At 46.6% G+C, this 26,503-nt stretch overlaps 1 protein-coding gene across 8 annotated transcripts in view; it reads left to right on the top strand.

Moving 5' to 3' along the window:
- The window catches only part of PKNOX2 (PBX/knotted 1 homeobox 2), a 430,049-nt gene that overhangs the window by 65,835 nt on the left and 337,711 nt on the right, over nt 1–26,503 (top strand). Inside the window, exon 1 of one of the 8 annotated variants that reach the window (XM_056544250.1) lies at nt 20,277–20,350. The exons of 6 other annotated variants lie outside the window; for them this stretch is intronic. The gene's annotated coding sequence lies outside the window, so the exon portion shown is untranslated. Of the gene's footprint in view, nt 1–20,276; nt 20,351–26,503 lie in introns of those variants that run through there. One more of the 8 variants, XM_056544249.1, reaches the window with a different exon arrangement.

The following is a 26,503-nucleotide window of genomic DNA, read 5'->3' as shown; positions in this document are numbered from 1 at the left end:
TGGATTTCCCGATATCTCACCCAGCTATCCCTGAATGAGAAACTTGCTTCCTGAAACCTGGTGTTCCCATATGACTGGTACCTTAGGGAAATATAACTATCCTTGATGCCGGCCATTCTGTCTCTGTCTCTCCCCATCAGTGGAACATATCTTACAACAAAATATGAGCCTGTCTTCATTGTGTCTGTGCCCCTGTGGAGACCATCAAGTCTCTTATTTTTGTTGCCGCTTTAAGTCTGTGGAAAGTTTTTACAGCCGTTTGAGAAGCTTTTAAAATACTTTGGTTCCAGCTTTTCTTTTAGGTTTTAAAGCAGCAATTACAATTTTCCCTGTCCCCTGGCAAGCTCACGCTGGGATGGTGTATGTAAGCGGTTTCAGACATTTTAATACTCCCTGGCGATAAATCTAAGATTCCCCCCCCCCTCCTCTCCTCTCTACAAATGAGTGGCGCAGTATTCCTTTCTAAGCTCTAATTTATGGTGTATATAAAATTCTATAGAGTAGTTGTGCATCCTTCTGTGGGAAGGTTTATATTTTTACTGTTTCAAGCTGTTAATTTTTCCATTTAAATATAGCCTTCTGTTTATGTCAACTGCGCCAAGAACATGCCAGGGACTGTTAGCAGACATGAGAGAGACACACTCGGTCCCGGAGGCAGAGAAAGATAACATTGAGATGAGAGAGAGCGTCCCAGTCAAGAAACTTTTAAATAGACGGAAGAAATAGAACTTTTTTTTTTTTTTTTTTTTGGCACCAAAATGTAAATTAGTCAAAATAACTGAGATTATGTAATGATTAATAAAACTAAACTTAAACTGATAGCGGGGGAAGGAGTGTAGCTGTGCAGTCTGCTTGATGGTATGGCGTTAAAGTATGGCAGTTATTTTAAATAATTATTTATATATTATGTGTGCGTGTGTGTGTATATATATATATATATATTTAATATTTGAGCTATAAATGAGCATATAAAATAAAATCACCCCACAATAATGAGAGTGCAAATTGCAGGAACACAATGATGTATAATACAGGCCAGCACTGGTAAAGCTTTATGGTGACACATTAGAAGCTTTAATTGGTGGGGACCTGCTGTTGTTGTTGCTAAAACGAACGGGCAGCGGGGTACTCCACCCTTAGACATCTTATCCCCTATCCTATCCCCTTATCACTGGGGACCCCTGCGATCTTGGCTGCGGCACCCCAGACATCTATTGCACAAAGCAAACTTCGCTCCGTGCCGGATGACTGGCGATGCGGGGCAGAGGCTTGTGACGTCACTGTCACGCCCTGTTCGTGACGTCACGGCCATGTCCCCTCAATGCAAGTGTATGGGACTCCCATAGACTTGCATTGAGGGGGTGTGACCGTGACATCACGAGCGGGGCGCGCCCGTGACATCACAAGCCTCCGGCGCTGAACCCGATGCTCTAAACGAACGCTGGGTGCAGCGCGGAGATCGCAGAAGTCCCCAGCGGCGGGACCCCCGTGATCACATATCTTATCAAGATGTCTAGTACCCCTTTAATGAATGGTGTACAGTCCATAGACTTAGTGATTTTGCTTGTTCCACAGCGGCCATGTGGCTGAGGGTGCGGCTGTGCAGGGGCACCGCACCGGATCAGCTTCTTCTTTTCCAGTGATAGTATTAGAGGTTTGATCCAAACCATAAATTTGCTAACACTACCATGTCAAAAGTGTAGATTGCACTGTGTCTCAGTCCTAAAACTTGCTGCAATGGTGAGTTACAGCAGGGTTAAGTGTGTGGCAGTACTCGCTTCTCTCCCTAGCTATTACTCAAATCCAATCCTTTCAGTGCATAATTCTATGGAGTGAAGAAGTCTGTTCTGCTGCTCACTCATTCTGACGTCCACTATTCAGGAAGGGGCATGTCCTAAGCAAGCTGTGAGCCCGCCCTCATTCACCATTCATTCACTTCCTCCCTGAGTCTGCTGTGCTGGGTCTCTTCATCCAATTACTGCAAGCTGCTCTGTAACCCCCTCCTCACTGTTTTCATGCTGCAGTCTGATAGGACAGGAGTGAGCACCGAGGAGTGCTAGTCCCGCCCTCACTTCCTGGACTTTATGCCAGTCTGCGCTTGAGCTGGGACAAAGATGATGCTGCAGCCGGACAGGATTATGTTCTGGATGGTATGGGGACCCCTAGTGGTCTTTTTTTTATAAGCCTATAAAAAGGGATAACACTTTGTATTTTGTGTTGCCAAGATGTACAAAAGTACAAAGTTTTTGATTCTGACAGCGCCCATATAAGGTATCTTAGATATCTCTAGATATTGCCAACTTATACCACAGTATAGTCGCCATTCAAAATGTTCCTTGTTCCCACTGGGGCTCACAATCTTAATTCCAAATGAACCCATCGGTATGTCTTTGTTTGCCACCAATGAATTATCCTATACACAGAGCAAAGGCAATTTAGCGCAAATAGGCTTCGTATAGCAAATCGCAATTTCGTAACCTAACAAATCTTTACTGCCATATTTAGCTGAGCAATGAGCAAGAGCATCCGCATAATAATGTAAAACTGTTGAAAGACTGGAGACGCCAAGAAGAGTTAATCCGAGGTACTAGGGGAGGAGAAGGGGGGTGGGGGGGGTGAGTGTTACCTGTCCCACTGAGTATTCAGTCTTCTGCTCACACTATTGCCTTTACGGCCCATAGGAGGATACTATAGGACACTAACTGATTAAATTGGCCAAGCATTGGAAACTAGGTTCTTGCACTAAGTTTGCATGCTTCAGTGTGTTTTTTTTTTATTCCTTAAAGAATCGCTTCCCAACCAGTGTGCCTCCGGCTGATGCAAAACTACAACTCCCAGCACGCCCGGACAGCCTTCGGCTGTCCGGGCATGCTAGGAGTTGTAGTTATGCAACAGCTGGAGGTGCCCAGGATGGGAAACACTGCCTTCAAGCTTTAATCCAATATTGCAAGATGAAATTAACATTAGTGTGCTTTTTTTTCCAATAAACAAAATTACTCTAGTCATCTTTTCATGCCCGTGAAATATAGGCAACATTTTTTTTCCTAATGCGTCCATTTGCGCGACCTATCGGAAGACAGTCTGGCACAAGGGCCTCGCTTGTACCCCGGCAGACATGATTTACAGCCACGTGCTTGGCTGGATCTATAAGTGTTGCCTGATGACTGCAGCTACTGTACGAGCCAAAAACATCTCAAAAGGTTCTCCGTCTGCATCCTGTTGTGCGTCGTGATTAACCAGTTTACGCCCGGGCTGTCCCATAACGATCCTCCGTGTAGGGATGGAGAGGACCCTGGTAAAATTAGACACATTGGCCTCTCTCCATACTCTCTCTTTTTCTCTGTTGATGTGGAACTTGACGTTACACCAGACAGAACTTGCACCCTTTGTTTCCTGTTTGGAGAACTCTGCGCTAGCGTGGCGACTGATCCCAACAAGACTGTCTTTGTATTAATCTAATTAACGATTTAACGCGACAGACGTATTTTTCAAGGAAGTTTGTCTTAATAATTGTGTATTTAACATGGTTACGGTGTCAATGACACACTGTGTAGCGAGTCGCCTGTCCATCCAACAGGCCCCATTCTTTCCATGTGACATTTTCTTCCCTGAGCTATGTGTGCAGACGCAGACCGGGGACTGACACTAAGGTTTTTTTTTTTATTTGGCCATTTCAATGGGCGTCCAGTGTAACAAGGAATCTCGGCGTCGTGTAAATACTGAGAAATCTGTTCTCTCCAGGTAACATGAGCCTGTGTTTTCATTTGCGCTTTTGAGAATGACAACTGCAAGCACGGCAGCTCTATGTATAGTCCTTCCATCTGTCACGGTAAAACATTGGGGGTTTTGAAGAAGGCTAATTGGAAAAAGAAATTGCGCTGATGTCTGTGTCAAATCGCATGCATTTTACACGTAGAATAGACGTGACCGGCACACATTGAGGGAGAGCATGCCAATAAAAATAGGAATAGAAAAATAGTAAGGTATATTAACGGTTACATGCAACATACGTGTCATGCATCTAAAACTATTATAGTCCTATACGTACAGTATGTTGTAAAGGTGCGTGATGTAATTCGCACCGTAACGCTGGGACGGGGAGAAAAAAGCTCCCCAGTTACATTGTGTTAATGAGGCGTCGCCTTCTGATGTAACAGGTTAACAGAAATTTACGCTGAAAGAAAAAATAAATAAATAAAAATGAAAACAAACTTTATTTTGGCACATATCGGTGTCCTACAATTCTATAAACCCAAATCCCTACAGTCGTAATAGCAGAAAAGCATTGTACTGACAGCGAAAATAACAAGCCAGGAACCCACAGCTGCCACCATGTAAAACAAACATGGTCGCACTGTGGTAACATTGTTGTTCCTCCGTGTTGGAACTCTTGGGATTAATTGTGTCTTTGTAGGGATTGAGCGCGCATGTGGTTTCATCCCAATCCAAAAGACACAAACGGTTTCGTTTTGTTACACAATAAAGTGAGGTAGGCTTTACAATATCTAGAACAGAAAAGGGGGACGAAGTACTCAATCTATCGAGAGGCTTCCGAGAAATTTTATTAGGCTTTACAATATACTTGCCATTGTGTAATATAATGGGAAGATATCGGTGCACTGGTCTCTCCCCTGGGGAAGGGCACAACACTTGGACCCTATTAAAGGAGTATTCTGGAGGGGGAAAAAAGTGTTCAATTCAACTGGTGCCAGAAATTTACACAGATTTGTAAATTACTTCTATTTTAAAATCTTAATCCTTCCAGTACTTATCAGCTGCTGTATGCTCCAGTGGAAATTGTGTAGTTCTTTTCAGTCTGACCACAGTGCTCACTGCTGCCACCTCTGTCCGTGTCAGGAACTGTCCAGTAGTGAGCCTCTCCGACTCTGGACAGCTCCTGACTCTGACAGAGGTGGCAGCAGAGAGCACTGTGATCAGACTGGAAAGAACTTAACAACTTCCTGTGGAGCATACAGCAGCTAAGTACTGGAAGGGTTAAGATTTTTAAATAGAAGTAAATTTACAAATCTGTATAACTTTCTGGCACCTTCTGATTTGAAAACTTATTTATCTAAGGAGCACCCCTTTAATTAATCTGCTAGTGCCTTAAAAAAAATGTCAATACAAGCTTTTTGCTCTGAATACTTGTTAAGGCATACTACTATAATATCAATGAGGATCCTATCTCTGGGATCTGAAGTGATCATTCGATCAAATAGGCTGCACTGCTGCTAAAGCAAAGTGGCCCCAATTTTTCACTGGGTGGTTTCAAAGTTTAGACCCCACATTCACTAAGGGTCTGATCTCTGGGTCTTTTACACAGGCAATAATTGGCCCTGTGTAGTAATGGCCATAAAGGGGTACTCCATTGGAAAAAAATTTTTTATCCAATTGGCACCAGAAAGTTAAAGAGATTTGTAAATTACTTCTATTTAAAAATCTTAATCCTTGTGGAACCGATCAGCTGCTATATGCTCTACAGGAAGTTCTTTTCTTTTTGAATTTCCTTTCTGTCTGACCACAGTGCTCTCTGCTGACACCTCTGTCCATGTCAGGAACTGTCCAGAGCAGGATAGGTATGCTATGGGGATTTGCTCCTATTATGGACATTTCCAAAAAATGGACAGAGGTGTCAGCAGAGAGCACTGTGGTCAGACAGAAAAGAAATTCAAAAATAAAAGAATTTCCTGTGGAACATAGAGCAGCTGATAAGTACTGGAAGGATTAGGTTTTTAAATAGAAGTAATTTACAAATCTGTTTAACATTCTGGTGGCAGTTGATTAAAACATTTTTTTTCCAGTGGAGTACCCCTTTAATAGATGGCATATCCTGGCAGCATTCCCTAATTTACATTGATAGGAATTCCAAATTGCAAAGTGCAAAGAGATTTCTATGAGCTCTTAGCCAATCATAGATGATCTCCCCTTTCCAGTCTGGGAATCTGACTGAGAATGAGCAGAAAATACAGAACAATATCAAGGTAGAAAACTAAGAAATAATAAAAATAAAGGCCGGGGGTGGTTTATCATGATGGGGGCAGTGACCTGGGAGGATTATAAAATCTAACAAGATCATGACAGGTTCTCTTTAAAGGGGTATTAAAACTTTTTTTTTCTTACTGAATAATTAAACATTAAGAAATGTAAACAAACCTTTTCAAATTTAAAACTGACAAAAATGTTTAAAATAAATAAGCTTTTATAAATCTTAAAACATCTCAGTGAAACTACCATTTAATGCATTGAGAGAAATTTATTTGAAGGAGGTAAAATGGGGAAAAAACAATTCCGGGGTTCGTGGTGCTGCAAAAATGACCTCTGTGGTCAGTATTCCAGCAATAAATGTTTAATTTTTCATTGAAGCTGGGTGGGTGCCTCCTGCCTTTCTCATTGCATTATTGGATGTCTTGGACTTTTCTGTTGGGATTGAGCACCACCGCACAGCTACACGCATCCTCCGGGGCTCCCTCTCCCCTATGACCCGTAGCCGTTTACCACGATCAGTTAGCAGTTACCGTGTTTCTCCGAAAATAAGCCCGGGTCTTATATAAATTTTAGTCCCAAAAAACACACTAGGGCTTATTTTCAGGGTAGGGCTTATTTATTTATTGGGGGGGGGGGGGGGGCTGCAGGAGTGTGGAGGATGGGGGGCTGTGGGAGGATGGGGGGCTGTAGCAGTGTGGAGGATGAGGGGCTGTAGCAGTGTGGAGGATGCCGCACCCCCCCCCCATCTTCCACACTGCTACAGCCCCCCATCCTCCCACAGCCCCCCATCCTCCACACTGCTACAGCCCCCCCATCCTCCTCACTGCTACAGCCCCCCCATCCTCCACACTGCTACAGCCCCCCATCCTCCATACTGCTACAGCCCCCCATCCTCCACACTGCTACAGCCCCCCCATCCTCCACACTGCTACAGCCCCCCATCCTCCACACTGCTACAGCCCCCCCATCCTCCATACTGCTACAGCCCCCCCATCCTCCATACTGCTACAGCCCCCCCATCCTCCACACTGCTACAGCCCCCCCATCCTCCACACTGCTACAGCCCCCCCATCCTCCACACTGCTACAGCCCCCCCCATCCTCCATACTGCTACAGCCCCCCCATCCTCCATACTGCTACAGCCCCCCCATCCTCCATACTGCTACAGCCCCCCATCCTCCATACTGCTACAGCCCCCCCATCCTCCATACTGCTACAGCCCCCCATCCACCTCTTTCCCCCCGTCGTCCTCCACACTCCTACAGTGCCGCCCACCCCTCTGCCATAATAAACTACCATACCTTACACCTTCATACCGTACGGAAGCTGCAGCTCTCGGTGGCGGCGGGACCTCCTTCTGTTGCTTAGCAGCCGGGGGCAGGGACACGTCCGAGACGTTGGCCGTGCATACGCGCCGACGTTTTAAAGTGACAGCGTCCCTGCCCCCGGCTGCTAAGCAACAGAAGGAGGTCCTGCTGCAGCTTCTGTACGGTATTGTAGGATAGATAGTTAGATATGGCAGTGTTTCCCAACCAGGGTGCCTCCAGCTGTGGCCAAACTACAACTCCCAGCATGCCCGGACAGCCAAAGGCTGTCCGGGCATGCTGGGAGTTGAAGTTTGGCCACAGCTGGAGGCACCCTGGTTGGGAAACACTGAGATATGGGACCAGCCAAATGCGGGCATTACTAGCGGCCACGGTCCGGATCTGGGCCGCGGTCCGTCCAGTTGATTACCCCTGGCATAGGTCTTATTTTCGGGGTAGGGCTTGCAGTCCACCCTGAAAATACTGCTAGGGCTTACTTTCGGGGTAGGGTTTATTTTCGGGGAAATAGGGTAGTGCCGGTACCTGCTACTCTACATGTGCTAATAAATGTTTAATAGTTTGGACTTTTTGAGACTTACAGAGGGCTAAGTTCACATGTCCGTTTTGTTCCAACACATTCAAGATCCGTTCAACGGACCATGAATGGGTCGGAGCTCAACTAACATTGCCAGGTCCAACGGATCCTGGGTGTCCAGTATTTTACAGGTGTTGAGCGTAGAAAAAAATTGAATATCAAGTATTTTTACTACGTTCAACTCCTGTCCTTCCGACAGACTGAGCCCAACAGCTGTGTGAACGAGCACCAGATATACTGATCCACATTACTGTGTTCCAGTCTATCATTCTATTTCCTATTACACTGTGCTAGAGAGGAACCATTACCTCTAATGATGCTCCTGGTGGCAGGATATGGCCAAAAATATTGGGGCCGCCTCTGATCCCATGAAACTGAGTTGCAGGAAGTCCCATAGACTTGAACAGAGACCTTTATTAGCCCCCTTTCTGTAATAGCAACCCAACAGCACCCCAACATAGTCATAAAGAAGGAGGGGTGTCGCTCACTCGACTGATTGTGAACTTTGACACTGCCACTGAGGTCAACAGGGAAACTCGTCAATAAACACTTTCTGCACCAGATTGACATGTTGAGGACTTAAAGGGGTACTCTGGTAGATTTTTTTTTTTTTTTTTTAAATCAACTGGTGCCAGAGAGTTAAACAGATTTGTAAATTACTTCTGTTTAAAAATCTTAATCCTTCCAGTACCTATCAGCTGCTGTATGCTCCACAGGAAGTTCTTTTCTTTTTTGAATTTATTTTCTGTCTGACAACAGTGCTCTCTGCTGACACCTCTGTCCATGTGAGGAACTGTCCAGAGCAGGAACAAATCCCCATAGCAAACCTATGCTGCTCTGGACAGTTCCTGACATGGACAGAGGTGTCAGCAGAGAGCACTGTGGTCAGACTGGTAAGAAATTCAAAAAGAAAAGAACTTCCTCTGTAGTATACAGCAGCTGATAAGTACTGGAAGGATTAAGATTTTTTAATAGAAGTAATTTACAAATCTGTTTAGCTTTCTGGTACCAGTTGATTTAAAACAAAAAAAAAAAGGATTTCCACCAAAGTACCCCTTTTAAGCCCTTAAGGACTCAGCCCATTTTGGCCTTAAGGACTCAGCGAATTAAATTTTTACGTTTTAATTTTTTCCTCCTCGCCTTCTAAAAATCATAACTCTTTTATATTTTCATCCACAGACTAGTATGAGGGCTTGTTTTTTGCGCGACCAGTTGTCCTTTGTAATGACATAACTCATTATATCATAAAATGTATGGCGCAACGAAAAAACACTATTTTTGTGGGGAAATTAAAACGAAAAACGCAATTTTGCTAATTTTGGAAGGTTTCGTTTTCACGCCGTACAATTTAGGGTAAAATTGACGTGTGTTCTTTATTCTGAGGGTCAATACGATTAAAATGATACCCATTATTACATACTTTTATATTATTGTTGCGCTTAAAAAAAATCACAAACTTTTTAACCAAATTAGTACGTTTATAATCCCTTTATTTTGATGACCCCTAACTTTTTTATTTTTCCGTATAAGCGGCGGTATGGGGGCTCATTTTTTGCGCCATGATCTGTACTTTTTTTTGATACCACATTTGCATATAAAAAACTTTTAATAAATTTTTTATAATTTTTTTTTTAATAAAATGTATTAAAAAAGTAGGAATTTTGGACTTTTTATTTTTGTTTTCGTTCACGCCGTTAACCGTACGGGATCATTAATATTTTATTTTAATAGTGCGGACATTTACGCACTCGGCGATACCAAATATGTATATAAAAAAAATGTTTACGCTTTTTGGGGGTAAAATAGGAAAAAACGGACGTTTTACTTTTTTATTGGGGGAGGGGATTTTAAATTTTTTAACATTTTTTTTTACACTTGAATAGTCCCCATAGGGGACTATTCATAGCAATACCATGATTGCTAATACTGATCTGTTCTATGTATAGGACATAGAACAGATCAGTATTATCGGTCATCTTCTGTTCTGGTCTGCCCGATCACAGACCAGAGCAGGAGACGCCGGGAGCCGCACGGAGGAAGGAGAGGGGACCTCCGTGCGGCGTTATGAATGATCGGATCCCCGCAGCAGCGCTGCGGGCGATCCGATCATTCATTCAAATCGCGCACTGCCGCAGATGCCGGGATCTGTATTGATCCCGGCACCTGAGGGGTTAATGGCGGACGCCCGCGAGATCGCGGGCGTCGGCCATTGCCGGCGAGTCCCTGGCTGCGATCAGCAGCCGGGATCAGCCGCGCATGACACGGGCATCGCTCCGATGCCCGCGGTTATGCTTAGGACGTAAATGTACGTCCTGGTGCGTTAAGTACCACCGCACCAGGACGTACATTTACGTCCTGCGTCCTTAAGGGGTTAAAGTGTCTCATGCTCAGACTGCAGACATGAGCAGACAGCTGATAAAACAAATCATGGAGTTTGCAAAGTTATAAAATGATGTTTTATTTATAAGCTCAAGGGTCATAGAGACCAGACTGAGATGCCGCATGCATGCCTGCTCCCTCCCCCACCCCTCCTTACTTTTCCTATTTACTACTCCCTACTCAATAATATACAGGGTTTAGATTCCAGAAGTGAACATTACACATCAATCGTGTAAGGAGAGTTGGTGTGGTGAAGAAAGAGGAGGCATGCTTGCTGCAGCTCAGGGCCGCCTCTACAACTCTTCAGCTTATAAGGAAAACATTATTTTATAACTTTACAAACAGCCAGTACCTAACAGGCAAGTATCATTTGTTTTACGAACTAGGGGTGGCAGGTTCCCTTTTAAATAATCTGCACTGAGAGTTTCGACAACATTCCATCCACTTTTCGGCTTCAATATTGCGCTACGTATTTTCTGTCCGCAAATAGGGACTAAAAATCTACAACGTTTCCGCTAACAACGTAACATAATCTTATTGGCTTTAGAATTTTCTTTTTGCCTGTTGGTGGTACGCGTTACAACCACGTTTTACGATTATCTGAGAAAAGTGTACATTTGGCAATGAAAGGGCTGGTCGTATCCAAGGGAAAATTGAATGTAAGTCTGGAGTTCATGAAGAGCGTTTAAAATAGACCTTGTCATAAAGGATTATTATGGATTTTATTATGGATTGTAGTATTACAGCAGTGTTTCCCAACCAGAGTGCCTCCAGTTGTTGCAAAACTACAACCCCCAGCATGCCCGGACAGCCAACGGCTGTCCGGGCATGCTGGGAGTTGTAGTTTTGCAACAGCTGGAGGCACCCTTTTTGGGAAACGCTGCATTACGGGATGCATATAGAAAGGCTATGAAACGGGAGCCAGGGACTCTATTATGTGGAATGTAAGTAATGCTTTGTCAGGGGAGAGCGAATCTGGGTATTTGGGATGTTTGGGGCCCCGATGAGGGTCTGTATCACTTTTCACTAGTAAAGTTTATTTTCCCCTCCGTGCAAAATAGGATCAGTGCCTGAAATAGAAGTCAAGACTGCAGAATCATGCATAAATAATGATCCACATGTTCCCCGGTCGCCCTTTCTACTTGGACGTTTCCCTTACGCTTTCCCCAAAGTGCAAAATATTCGGTTGGCGGAAGGCGTCCTACACCTCGTTGGGGTCAGATGACGCGTCACATTTTTTCCGGGTGGGGGGTGGACTGGTCTTGAGGGAGGCAGCTGTTTTCATCAGCTGTTCTTGTTGTAGTGCCGACCCTCTCCATGACCCGCGGGGAGGGAGGCATAACATGACACCGGCGAATCCGTACCAAGGCTAGTGTTACAAATGAAAGTTTTATAAACGAGACGCGGTGCACTTCGGCAAATCTGCACGTGGAGGTTTTTTTTTTTTCTCCCCCCGTGTTTTAGTTTCACATGTGACATTTGTTACCACAGGTACATCCTTAAAAAAATAAAATAAAATAAAAAAATGTAAATCACTCTTTAATTCTTGCTTATATAGTGCAACATAGGCAATTAATAGAAAACAATAGAGAGGTTCTTGTTTTTTTTTGTGCTTACCTATTTCAGCTGATGTGAATTTGTAGCCATAATGGTTTTCTCTTCTATTCTGAAATGGTTTCCTCATGCTGCCTTCATTTTCAATAAATCCTCTGGCTTTGCAGAGAGAGGGTGTGGAATCTTATCACTGCACCTGGTCATCTAATTAGGCTTGTGACATCAGGGCCCAGAGTGTCAATGGCCGAGGCAGGACGTCGCTGTGGCCAGTGATTGGCTGAGTGGCAGTGAAACGTCGGGGCCCAGAGTGTCAATGGCCGAGGCAGGACGTCGCTGTGGTCAGTGATTGGCTGAGTGGCAGTGTGATGTGGGGGCCCAGAGTGTCAATGGTCGGGGCAGGACGTCGCTGTGGCCAGTGATTGGCTGAGCGGCAGTGTGATGTGGGGGCCCAGAGTGTCAATGGTCGGGGCAGGACGTCGCTGTGGCCAGTGATTGGCTGAGTGGGAGTGTGACGTCGGGGCCCAGAGTGTCAATGGCCGAGGCAGGACGTCGCTGTGGTCAGTGATTGGCTGAGTGGCAGTGTGATGTGGGGGCCCAGAGTGTCAATGGCCGGGGCAGGACGTCGCTGTGGCCAGTGATTGGCTGAGTGGCAGTGTGACGTGGGGGCCCAGAGTGTCAATGGCCGAGGCAGGACGTCGCTGTGGTCAGTGATTGGCTGAGTAGCAGTGTGACGTGGGGGCCCAGAGTGTCAATGGTCGGGGCAGGACGTCGCTGTGGTCAGTGATTGGCTGAGTGGCAGTGTGATGTGGGGGCCCAGAGTGTCAATGGCCGGGGCAGGACGTCGCTGTGGTCAGTGATTGGCTGAGTGGCAGTGTGACATCGGGGCCTAGAGTGACATCGGGACAGGACGTCGCTGTGGCCAGTGATTGGCTGAGCGGCAGTGTGATGTGGGGGCCCAGAGTGTCAATGGCCGGGGCAGGACGTCGCTGTGGCCAGTGATTGGCTGAGTGGGAGTGTGACGTCGGGGCCCAGAGTGTCAATGGCCGGGGCAGGACGTCGCTGTGGCCAGTGATTGGCTGAGTGGCAGTGTGACGTGGGGGCCCAGAGTGTCAATGGTCGGGGCAGGACATCGCTGTGGTCAGTGATTGGCTGAGTGGCAGTGTGACATCGGGGCCTAGAGTGACATCGGGACAGGACGTCGCTGTGGCCAGTGATTGGCTGAGCGGCAGTGTGATGTGGGGGCCCAGAGTGTCAATGGCCGGGGCAGGACGTCGCTGTGGCCAGTGATTGGCTGAGTGGGAGTGTGACGTCGGGGCCCAGAGTGTCAATGGCCGGGGCAGGACGTCGCTGTGGCCAGTGATTGGCTGAGTGGCAGTGTGACGTGGGGGCCCAGAGTGTCAATGGTCGGGGCAGGACATCGCTGTGGTCAGTGATTGGCTGAGTGGCAGTGTGACGTGGGGGCCCAGAGTGTCAATGGCCGGGGCAGGACGTCGCTGTGGTCAGTGATTGGCTGAGTGGGAGTGTGACGTCGGGGCCCAGAGTGTCAATGGCCGGGGCAGGACGTCGCTGTGGCCAGTGATTGGCTGAGTGGCAGTGTGACGTGGGGGCCCAGAGTGTCAATGGTCGGGGCAGGACATCGCTGTGGTCAGTGATTGGCTGAGTGGCAGTGTGACGTCGGGGCCTAGAGTGACATCGGGGCCCGTCAGGGCCCAGAGTGGCGCACTGCTCCTCAGCCTAATGGCTAAAACAGGACATCACTGCGGCCAGTGATTGGCTGAGTGGCAGCGTAACACTTTGGACACCGGTGTCACTTTGGGCCCAATTGTCACTCCGGGCCCAAGCATCACGATTTCTAGAAGGAAGAGGATCGCAGCCAGGGACCTGAGCGGGTCACTATAGGAACCGCTGGTACACTGGAGGTAAGTAAAAAGAATATATAACATTTTATAATGCTAACTGATAAAGTTGTTAAAAATAAAACAACAAAAAAATGCTGTATAACCCCTTTAAAGGGGTACTCCACTGGAAAACTTTTTTTTTTTTTTAATCAACTGGTGCCGAAAAGTTAATACTTCTGTATGCTCCACAGGAAGTTATTTTCTTTTTGAATTTCCTTCCTGTCTGACCACAGTTCTCTCTGCTGACACCTCTGTCCATTTTAGGAACTGTCCAGAGAAGGATAGGTTTGCTATGTGGATTTGCTCCTACACTGGACAGTTCCTGAAATGGACAGAGGTGTCAGCAGAGAGCACTGTGGTCAGACAGAAAGGAAATTCAAAAAGTTAATAACTTCCTCTGGAATATACAGCAGCTGATAAGTACTGAAATGATTAAGATTTTTTAATAGAAGTAATTTACAAATCTGTTTAACTTTCTGGCACCAGTTGATTTAAAAAAAATGTTTTCCAGCGGAGACGGAGTACCCCTTTAAGCACTGTGATTTTCTGTGGATCACAGTGGTAATCACATGACCCATTTACAGGAATGAAATGCTGCTGAGTGAGTAATGCATCCACAGAATGGACAAAAAACCCAAACAAACCTGGAGTGTTTCTTTACTTTCCTAATCCAGTTATTAATAGCAGGAAACATGTATGTTCTCTTCTCCTCAGAGCAGCCTGTCTCCATAGAAACCGCATCAGACAGATATGCTGCACAAATAGCCAATCAGTGTGCAGGACTCAAGCAGCTTTCTTCAAGCCACCAATCAGCTAGCAGTCAGTAGGAGGCAGCTCCGCCCACTGTGTCTCGGCCTGGGATTGATTTCTGAGGGGAAGATTCAGACACTTATTGACTGGACAGACTGCCTCGATAATGGCATGTAGAGTGCCCCCATAGACAGTGCCTCGATAATAGCATGTAGAGTGCCCCCACAGACAGTGCCTCGATAATGGCATGTAGAGTGCCCCCACAGACAGTGCCTCGATAATGGCATGTAGAGTGCCCACATAGACAGTGCCTCGATAATGGCATGTAGAGTGCCCCCACAGACAGTGCCTCGATAATAGCATGTAGAGTGCCCCCACAGACAGTGCCTCGATAATGGCATGTAGAGTGCCCCCACAGACAGTGCCTCGATAATAGCATGTAGAGTGCCCCCACAGACAGTGCCTCGATAATGGCATGTAGAGTGCCCCCACAGACAGTGCCTCGATAATAGTATGTAGAGTGCCCCCACAGACAGTGCCTCGATAATAGCATGTAGAGTGCCCCCACAGACAGTGCCTCGATAATGGCATGTAGAGTGCCCCCACAGACAGTGCCTCGATAATAGCATGTAGAGTGCCCCCACAGACAGTGCCTCGATAATAGCATGTAGAGTGCCCCCACAGACAGTGCCTCGATAATGGCATGTAGAGTGCCCCCACAGACAGTGCCTCGATAATAGTATGTAGAGTGCCCCCACAGACAGTGCCTCGATAATAGCATGTAGAGTGCCCCCACAGACAGTGCCTCGATAATAGCATGTAGAGTGCCCCCACAGACAGTGCCTCGATAATAGCATGTAGAGTGCCCCCACAGACAGTGCCTCGATAATGGCATGTAGAGTGCCCCCACAGACAGTGCCTCGATAATAGTATGTAGAGTGCCCCCACAGACAGTGCCTCGATAATAGCATGTAGAGTGCCCCCACAGACAGTGCCTCGATAATAGCATGTAGAGTGCCCCCACAGACAGTGCCTCGATAATAGCATGTAGAGTGCCCCCACAGACAGTGCCTCGATAATGGCATGTAGAGTGCCCCCACAGACAGTGCCTCGATAATAGCATGTAGAGTGCCCCCACAGACAGTGCCTCGATAATAGCATGTAGAGTGCCCCCACAGACAGTGCCTCGATAATAGCATGTAGAGTGCCCCCACAGACAGTGCCTCGATAATAGCATGTAGAGTGCCCCCACAGACAGTGCCTCGATAATAGCATGTAGAGTGCCCCCACAGACAGTGCCTCGATAATGGCATGTAGAGTGCCCCCACAGACAGTGCCTCGATAATGGCATGTAGAGTGCCCCCACAGACAGTGCCTCAATAAATGCATGTAGAGTGCCCCCAAATACAGTGCCTCGATAATAGCATGTAGAGTGCCCCCACAGACAGTGCCTCGATAATGGCATGTAGAGTGCCCCCATAGACAGTGCCTCGATAATAGCATGTAGAGTGCCCCCACAGACAGTGCCTCGATAATAGCATGTAGAGTGCCCCCACAGACAGTGCCTCGATAATGGCATGTAGAGTGCCCCCACAGACAGTGCCTCGATAATGGCATGTAGAGTGCCCCCATAGACAGTGCCTCGATAATAGCATGTAGAGTGCCCCCACAGACAGTGCCTCGATAATGGCATGTAGAGTGCCCCCACAGACAGTGCCTCGATAATGGCATGTAGAGTGCCCACATAGACAGTGCCTCGATAATGGCATGTAGAGTGCCCCCACAGACAGTGCCTCGATAATAGCATGTAGAGTGCCCCCACAGACAGTGCCTCGATAATGGCATGTAGAGTGCCCCCACAGACAGTGCCTCGATAATAGCATGTAGAGTGCCCCCACAGACAGTGCCTCGATAATGGCATGTAGAGTGCCCCCACAGACAGTGCCTCGATAATAGTATGTAGAGTGCCCCCACAGACAGTGCCTCGATAATAGCATGTAGAGTGCCCCCACAGACAGTGCCTCGATAATGGCATGTAGAGTGCCCCCACAGACAGTGCCTCGATAATAGCATGTAGAGTGCCCCCACAGACAGTGCCTCGATAATAGCATGTAGAGTGCCCCCACAGACAGTGCCTCGATAATGGCATGTAGAGTGCCCCCACAGACAGTGCCTCGATAATAGTATGTAGAGTGCCCCCACAGACAGTGCCTCGATAATAGCATGTAGAGTGCCCCCACAGACAGTGCCTCGATAATAGCATGTAGAGTGCCCCCACAGACAGTGCCTCGATAATAGCATGTAGAGTGCCCCCACAGACAGTGCCTCGATAATGGCATGTAGAGTGCCCCCACAGACAGTGCCTCGATAATAGTATGTAGAGTGCCCCCACAGACAGTGCCTCGATAATAGCATGTAGAGTGCCCCCACAGACAGTGCCTCGATAATAGCATGTAGAGTGCCCCCACAGACAGTGCCTCGATAATAGCATGTAGAGTGCCCCCACAGACAGTGCCTCGATAATGGCATGTAGAGTGCCCCCACAGACAGTGCCTCGATAATAGCATGTAGAGTGCCCCCACAGACAGTGCCTCGATAATAGCATGTAGAGTGCCCCCACAGACAGTGCCTCGATAATAGCATGTAGAGTGCCCCCACAGACAGTGCCTCGATAATAGCATGTAGAGTGCCCCCACAGACAGTGCCTCGATAATAGCATGTAGAGTGCCCCCACAGACAGTGCCTCGATAATGGCATGTAGAGTGCCCCCACAGACAGTGCCTCGATAATGGCATGTAGAGTGCCCCCACAGACAGTGCCTCAATAAATGCATGTAGAGTGCCCCCAAATACAGTGCCTCGATAATAGCATGTAGAGTGCCCCCACAGACAGTGCCTCGATAATGGCATGTAGAGTGCCCCCACAGACAGTGCCTCGATAATGGCATGTAGAGTGCCCCCATAGACAGTGCCTCGATAATGGCATGTAGAGTGCCCCCATAGACAGTGCCTCGATAATAGCATGTAGAGTGCCCCCACAGACAGTGCCTCGATAATAGTATGTAGAGTGCCCCCACAGACAGTGCCTCGATAATAACATGTAGAGTGCCCCCATAGACAGTGCCTTGATAATGGCATGTAGAGTGCCCCCATAGACAGTGCCTCGATAATAGCATGTAGAGTGCCCCCACAGACAGTGCCTCGATAATAACATGTAGAGTGCCCCCATAGACAGTGCCTCGATAATGGCATGTAGAGTGCCCCCATAGACAGTGCCTCGATAATGGCATGTAGAGTGCCCCCATAGACAGTGCCTCGATAATGGCATGTAGAGTGCCCCCACAGACAGTGCCTCGATAATGGCATGTAGAGTGCCCCCACAGACAGTGCCTCGATAATAGTATGTAGAGTGCCCCCACAGACAGTGCCTCGATAATAACATGTAGAGTGCCCCCATAGACAGTGCCTCGATAATAGCATGTAGAGTGCCCCCATAGACAGTGCCTCGATAATAGCATGTAGAGTGCCCCCACAGACAGTGCCTCGATAATAACATGTAGAGTGCCCCCATAGACAGTGCCTCGATAATGGCATGTAGAGTGCCCCCATAGACAGTGCCTCGATAATGGCATGTAGAGTGCCCCCATAGACAGTGCCTCGATAATGGCATGTAGAGTGCCCCCACAGACAGTGCCTCGATAATGGCATGTAAAGTGCCCCCACAGACAGTGCCTCGATAATAGTATGTAGAGTGCCCCCACAGACAGTGCCTCGATAATAACATGTAGAGTGCCCCCACAGACAGTGCCTCGATAATAACATGTAGAGTGCCCCCACAGACAGTGCCTCGATAATAGCATGTAGAGTGCCCCCACAGACAGTGCCTCGATAATGGCATGTAGAGTGCCCCCACAGACAGTGCCTCGATAATGGCATGTAGAGTGCCCCCATAGACAGTGCCTCGATAATGGCATGTAGAGTGCCCCCACAGACAGTGCCTCGATAATGGCATGTAGAGTGCCCCCACAGACAGTGCCTCGATAATGGCATGTAGAGTGCCCCCACAGACAGTGCCTCGATAATAGCATGTAGAGTGCCCCCATAGACAGTGCCTCGATAATGGCATGTAGAGTGCCCCCACAGACAGTGCCTCGATAATAACATGTAGAGTGCCCCCACAGACAGTGCCTCGATAATAGCATGTAGAGTGCCCCCACAGACAGTGCCTCGATAATGGCATGTAGAGTGCCCCCACAGACAGTGCCTCGATAATAGCATGTAGAGTGCCCCCACAGACAGTGCCTCGATAATAGCATGTAGAGTGCCCCCACAGACAGTGCCTCGATAATAGTATGTAGAGTGCCCCCACAGACAGTGCCTCGATAATAGCATGTAGAGTGCCCCCACAGACAGTGCCTCGATAATAGCATGTAGAGTGCCCCCACAGACAGTGCCTCGATAATGGCATGTAGAGTGCCCCCACAGACAGTGCCTCGATAATGGCATGTAGAGTGCCCCCACAGACAGTGCCTCGATAATGGCATGTAGAGTGCCCCCACAGACAGTGCCTCGATAATAGCATGTAGAGTGCCCCCACAGACAGTGCCTCGATAATGGCATGTAGAGTGCCCCCTTAGACAGTGCCTCGATAATAGCATGTAGAGTGCCCCCACAGACAGTGCCTCGATAATAGCATGTAGAGTGCCCCCACAGACAGTGCCTCGATAATAGCATGTAGAGTGCCCCCATAGACAGTGCCTCGATAATGGCATGTAGAGTGCCCCCATAGACAGTGCCTCGATAATGGCATGTAGAGTGCCCCCACAGACAGTGCCTCGATAATAGCATGTAGAGTGCCCCCATAGACAGTGCCTCGATAATGGCATGTAGAGTGCCCCCATAGACAGTGCCTCGATAATAGCATGTAGAGTGCCCCCACAGACAGTGCCTCGATAATAGCATGTAGAATGCCCCCACAGACAGTGCCTCGATAATAGCATGTAGAGTGCCCCCACAGACACTGACTAGTCACAGTGCCTCCATAATAACATGTAGAGTTCCCCCACAGACAGTGACTAGTCTCAGTGCCTCCATAATAACATGTAGAGTTCCCCCACAGACACTGACTAGTCACAGTGCCTCCATAAAAACATGTAGAGTTCCCCCACAGACAGTGACTAGTCAGAATACCTCCATAATAACATGTAGAGTTCCCCCACAGACACTGACTAGTCAGAATACCTCCATAATAACATGTAGAGTGCCCCCCCAGACAGTGACTAGTCAGAATACCTCCATAATAGCATGTAGAGTTCCCCCACAGACAGTGACTAGTCAGAATACCTCCATAATAGCATGTAGAGTTCCCCCACAGACACTGACTAGTCACAGTGCCTCCATAACAACATGTAGAGTTCTCCCACAGACAGTGACTAGTCAGAATACCTCCATAATAACATGTAGAGTGCCCCACAGGACTAGTCAGAATACCTCCATAATAGCATGTAGAGTTCTCCCACAGACAGTGACTAGTCAGAATACCTCCATAATAACATGTAGAGTGCCCCCCCAGACAGTGACTAGTCAGAATACCTCCATAATAGCATGTAGAGTTCCCCCACAGACAGTGACTAGTCAGAATACCTCCATAATAGCATGTAGAGTTCCCCCACAGACACTGACTAGTCACAGTGCCTCCATAACAACATGTAGAGTTCTCCCACAGACAGTGACTAGTCAGAATACCTCCATAATAGCATGTAGAGTGCCCCACAGTGACTAGTCAGAATACCTCCATAATAGCATGTAGAGTGCCCCCACAGGACTAGTCAGAGTACCTTGTCATGACGCTCAGTTCACATCTGCATTGCCTCTGACTCCATCACGGTACGTAGCGCTGTTTGTGCTTTATGGCCCAGGTTGTGCGATGGATCTGTAATTACATTTTTCTGCTCCAATGGTGAAACAGAAAAACTCAACGCACAGCACAGGTGTGAACAGAGCCGAAAATCTGCTCCTCACCTCCATGCTTCTACACTTTCATCCTCTGTTTTTAAGTTTACTGTAGCGGGTTGTGATGAGGGCAGATGTTGTTACCCCAGGGGCAGATGGCATTAACCCCTTGTATTCCTGACGCCAGGGTGTGGTTTAGCCTATAACCACCTGAAGGTATACCGCTGGATCCTGGGCTAGGCACGGGGGCAATAAAGACTCTGACGCCAAGTTACGGATAACTGTAGCTTTACTGAGGGTAGAAAGGTGGTAAAGTCTATACAGTTCAGCCAGGGCCCAAGGAGGTGACCAGTGATGCAGAGACCTTAAAGGGTAGCTCCCACCATCCTATTTTTTTTCTGTCCCTGCCTATTGCCCATCTATCCCTAACCCCCTCCCTGCTTTTAATTTTAATTTTTACTATATTAAAAATGCCTTTTGTCTGCCTGGCAGTGTGCTCACTACCAGGCAGACTTCTCCAGCAGGCACCACTTCACTGATGCCTGCTGGGGGGGACTTCCGCCCTTAGTTCATCTACACAGGGTGCCTCCAGCTGTTTCACCACTACAACTCCCAGCTTGCCCTGACATCTATTGGCTGTCAGGGCATGCTGGGAGTTGTAGTATTGAAACAGCTGGAGGCACCCTGTGTAGATAAACTATTAGTTAGTTACATGCGGCGCTAACCCGTCCCCTCCGCCTCCCTCCCCCCGCGCCATACCCCGTTCCCTCCATCACTAACCCCCCCCGCATACCCTGTTCCCTCCATCACAAACCCCCCTCCCGCCTACCCCGCTCCCTCATTACACTTACTGCAGAGTCCGGCAGCGGGCGTGCAGGGACAGCGGCAGCGGCGATGTGCGGGAGGAGTGGCCTCCCAGCCAGTGGCCGGGGAGCCAATGCGCTCGCTACCTGCATGTCTGATTGACAGGCAGGGACCGAGCACAGGCTGAATGAAAAAGAACTGAGACCCCTAGTGGCCGGTTTTCAAATGTAAATTAAACCATTTTAATAAAAAAAAAATAATAATAAAAGTATATTAGAGATATGTTGTAGTACATAATTACTACAACATATCAAAAAATAAAGTTGGTGACTGCCCATTTAAGGGCTTGCTGGGACTTGTAGTAGGACTGGACAATTGAATGCAGACCGCGCTGACTTGACAGATGACAGGGACTGACTTGACTCATAAAGCTGTGACTTTATCTTACATGACTTGATGGCGGCTGCAGGACTGGACTGAGGTCTCCAACACTCTGGACACACACACTAGACAAGACTGCACTGGACCTCAGCAGAAGAGAGAGAAGCTCCACCCAGGGATTATATGGAGAAGACTAGCAGGGAGCCCATAGGTCACTCTGGGGGTAAACTGGTCACTGGTACCTCCTGGGTAACAATCACATGACATATCACATGACATAACTCTTAAAGATACAACACATTTTATAATACAATACACTGCAGAACATATGTACAGGGGGGAAATAGGTGCAAGGGGCCCTGGGGACACTGAAGGAGGCTGCCTGACAGGACAGCAAGGGTACGGGGCAACATCTCCCATACTGGGCCACCACAAGTTTTTCAGCACTTCAGTAGTTATAAAACTACAATTCCCAGCATGCCCTGCCAGTGTTGTAGCTACACAACAGCAGGAGGATCATAAGTTGCACCCCACTGTGATACCCAGAGATACAGACCCCCAACTGCACTGTGCATGTAGTAGGGACAGATGTTCCGCCTCTGAATGTAAACTAGGTGAATGAAACCTCATTTGGAATATTGATGCCAGTGTGTTATTATAGTGCAGTGTGCACCGGTGTGTTATTATAGTGCAGTGTGCACCGGTGTGTTATTATAGTGCAGTGTGCACCGGTGTGTTATTATAATGCAGTGTGCACCGGTGTGTTATTATAATGCAGTGTGCACCGGTGTGTTATTATAATGCAGTGTGCACCAGTGTGTTATTATAGTGCAGTGTGCACCGGTGTGTTATTATAGTGCAGTGTGCACCGGTGTGTTATTATAGTGCAGTGTGCACCGGTGTGTTATTATAATGCAGTGTGCACCGGTGTGTTATTATAATGCAGTGTGCACCGGTGTGTTATTATAGTGCAGTGTGCACCTGCGTGTTATTATAATGCAGTGTGCACCGGTGTGTTATTATAGTGCAGTGTACACCGGTGTGTTACTGTAGTGTAGTGTGCCCCTGTGTTACTATAGTGCAGTGTGCCCCTGTGTGTTACTATAGTGCAGTGTGCTCCAGTGTATTACTATAGTGCAGTGTGCTCCAGTGTGTTACTGTAGTGTAGTGTGCACCTTCATGTTATTATAGTGCAGTGGGCCCCAGTGTGTTATAATAGTGCAGTTTGCACCCGCGTGTTACTATAGTGCAGTGTGCACCGGTGTGTTATTATAGTGCAGTGTGCACCGGTGTGTTATTATAGTGCAGTGTGCACCTGCGTGTTATTATAGTGCAGTGTGCCCCAGTGTGTTATAATAGTGCAGTTTGCACCCGCGTGTTACTTTAGTGCAGTGTGCACCGGTGTGTTATTATAGTGCAATTTACACTGGTGTGTTACTATAGTGCAGTGTGCACCGGTGTGTTATTATAGTGCAATTTACACTGGTGTGTTACTTTAGTGCAGTGTGCATCGGTGTGTTATTATAGTGCAATTTACACTGGTGTGTTACTATAGTGCAGTGTGCACCGGTGTGTTATTATAGTGCAGTGTGCACCGGTGTGTTATTATAGTGCAGTGTGCACCGGTGTGTTATTATAGTGCAGTGTGCACCGGTGTGTTATTATAGTGCAGTGTGCACCGGTGTGTTATTATAGTGCAGTGTGCACCGGTGTGTTATTATAGTGCAGTGTGCACCGGTGTGTTATTATAATGCAGTGTGCACCGGTGTGTTATTATAGTGCAGTGTACACCGGTGTGTTATTATAGTGCAGTGTGCACCGGTGTGTTATTATAGTGCAGTGTGCACCGGTGTGTTATTATAGTGCAGTGTGCACCGGTGTGTTATTATAGTGCAGTGTGCCCCAGTGTGTTATAATAGTGCAATTTACACTGGTGTGTTACTATAGTGCAGTGTGCCCCAGTGTGTTACTATAGTGCAGTGTGTCCCAGTGCATCAACACAGCTTCAGAACTGGGCCAGGTATGAAAATTATTTTTTTCCCCACAGGATGACGCTTTAAGGCTATGTTTACACGGCAGAATTTCTGCATGGAATTCTGCATAAAAATTCTGCAGTAAATGCTGCAGAAATTAATTGCCCATTCACTTCAATAGAATTTCTGCAGCAGAAATTCTACTGTGTGAATGGGACAGATGAATCCTATTAAAGTGTATTGGTTATAAATTAATGCAGAATTTTCATGCAAATTTCCATGCAGAAATTATGGTGTGAACATATTGCGCCAAAAATCTAGTCAATATTTGCAGGGCAAAAGGCAAACGTCTGCAGTGGTGCAGTCTACTACTACTACTGGTGCAAGTTGTATATATGGCTGCAGAATTTATGTAGCAAAAAATCTAATGCATTTCCACATGGTAATTCTGCATTGACAAATGTGCACTAAATTATGCAGAATTGCAATTGCTGATTTTTTGGTGCTGAAAATATTGTTGGAAAAAAATGGCAATGTATCTAACATCTGCAGTTATAGATTTGGCTGCATCCAAAAGACAACTCATCATTAATCTACTGTAGGTTCTTGACTGCAACAAATAACTAAACTCAGTGACAAAAAAATAAAAACAAGTTTTTGAAATTGAATGAAACTTTGTATATGTGAAGGTAATGATGATATATGTGATTATAATATTAAAATTAATTAACTTAATGAATTAACTTATACAATAAAACTTAACCTTTACTTCAATAATTTGTAAAATGATGTTACATAATTGCAAAAAGTTTGTAATGCACAAATGATATAAGGCGACACCATCAACAGTGGAGGGGATTGGGGAAAGGGTACAGGTGAGTACCTAAACTAACAAAATTGCTGTCCCTACCTAGAGGACAGATCCCTCCCTAAACAAAGTGTGGACTGGGAAAATACATAAAAATACAATTTAAAATAATTGTGTCAGAGCTCTCTTTTCCAACACGTTTTGCCCAGTGGTATTAAAGGGGTACTCTGGTGGAAAACTTTTTTTTTTTTAATCAACTTGTGCCAGAAAGTTAAACAAATTAGTAAATTACTTCTATAAAAAAAAAAAATCTTAATCCTTCCAGTACTTATCAGCTGCTGAATACTACAGAGGAAATTATTTTCTTTTTGGAACACAGAGCTCTCTGCTGACATCACGAGCACAGTGCTCTCTGCTGACATTTCTGTCCATTTTAGGAACTGTCCAGAGCAGCATATGTTTCCTATGGGGATTTTCTTCTACTCTAGACAGTTCTTAAAATGGACAGAGATGTCAGCAGAGAGCTCTGTGTTTCAAAAAGAAAACTATTTCCTCTGTAGTATTCAGCAGCTAATAAGTACTGGAAGGATTAAGATTTTTTTTATAGAAGTAATTTACAAATTTGTTGAACTTTCTGGCACCTGTTGATTTAAAAAAAAAAAAAAAAAAAGTTTTCCGCCGGAGTAAGGGCTCATCAGGGATTAAAAAGAGACTACAAAAGAATCAATGAGGTGCTACCATACACTTTTATAAGGTGCAACACTGTAGCAATTGAATACGGTACAGATGACATAAAATATGACATTCACAGGTTAATAGGAGTAGTCATGAAAAGACTAATATGGTTAGATGCCGTTTAGTGAATTAGTTGTAAAGTTGGTCAGAGGATAGCAGTCTGGGTCGGTGTCAATTTGTCAGTGACAATACAGTCATAGTCTGGTATCGTAATGGGCGGGTAAGAAGATACATTATATAAAAAAAACAATAATTGCAACTAATGCAGATAATACACAAGATATTTCAAATCAATGGTTCTCATGAGCAATCTTCATGAGGTGCTAAGTAATTCAGCTCATATTTTACACTATGTGATTGAGACACCAATGGATGATGCTGTAAGGAAGAAGATAGGAAGGTAAATACCATTTATATTTGAGGGGGTCCAATATCTTTTGTGGTCTCTTTCTAATTCCTGATGAACCCTTAATACCACTGGGCGAAACGCGTTGGCAAAGAGAGGTTTGCCACAATTATTTTAAATCGTATTTTTATGTATTTTCCCTTTTCCCAGTCCACACTTTGTTTAGGGAGGGATCTGTCCTCTAGGTAGAGATAGTAATTATGTTAGTGTAGGTACTCACCTGTACCCTTTCCCCTATCCCCTCCACTATTGATGGTGTCGCCTTTTTATAATTATGTAACATCATTTTACAAATTATTGACGTAAAGGTTACGTTTTATTGTATGTTACCTCATTGGTGTTTATTTTTTATGTGATTAATTTGAATTTATAATCACCAAGGGTCATTGTTGTTTTTAGGTGAAGGGTGCCTATCATTTACCCTTTTACGTTGTTATTTTGATTATAATATTAGAAAGAAAGGATAAGTCTCACTAATAGGGGTGACAGAATGTCAAGCGATGGCTCCCCAGATCATCACACCAGCAGGGGGCAGTGTGTGGCTCCACAGAAAATGCAGGATTAAAGGAGTAGTCCAGTGGTGATTCAGTGGTGAGCAACTTATCCCCTATCCTAAGGATAGGGGATAAGTTGCAGATCGCGGGGGGTCTGACCGCTGGGGCCCCCTGCGATCTCCTGTACGGAGCCCCGACAGCCCGCAGGAAGGGGGCGTGTCGACCTCCGCACGAGGCGGCGGCCGACACGCCCCCTCAATACAACTCTATGGAAGAGCCGAAGCGCTGCCTTCGGCAATCTCCGGCTCTGCCATAGAGATGTATTGAGGGGGCGTGTCGGCCGCCGCCTTGTGCGGGGGTCGACACCCGCTATCTCGGCGGAGAGACGGGGCCCCGTACAGAGAGATCGCAGGGGGCCCCAGTGGTCGGACCCCCCGCGATCTCAAACTTATCCCCTATCCTTAGGATAGGGGATAAGTTTTTCAC

This window comes from Hyla sarda, chromosome 10 (assembly GCF_029499605.1).
Source record: "Hyla sarda isolate aHylSar1 chromosome 10, aHylSar1.hap1, whole genome shotgun sequence".
Lineage (NCBI taxonomy): Eukaryota > Metazoa > Chordata > Amphibia > Anura > Hylidae > Hyla > Hyla sarda.
This window is presented reverse-complemented; position numbering and strand designations above follow the sequence as displayed.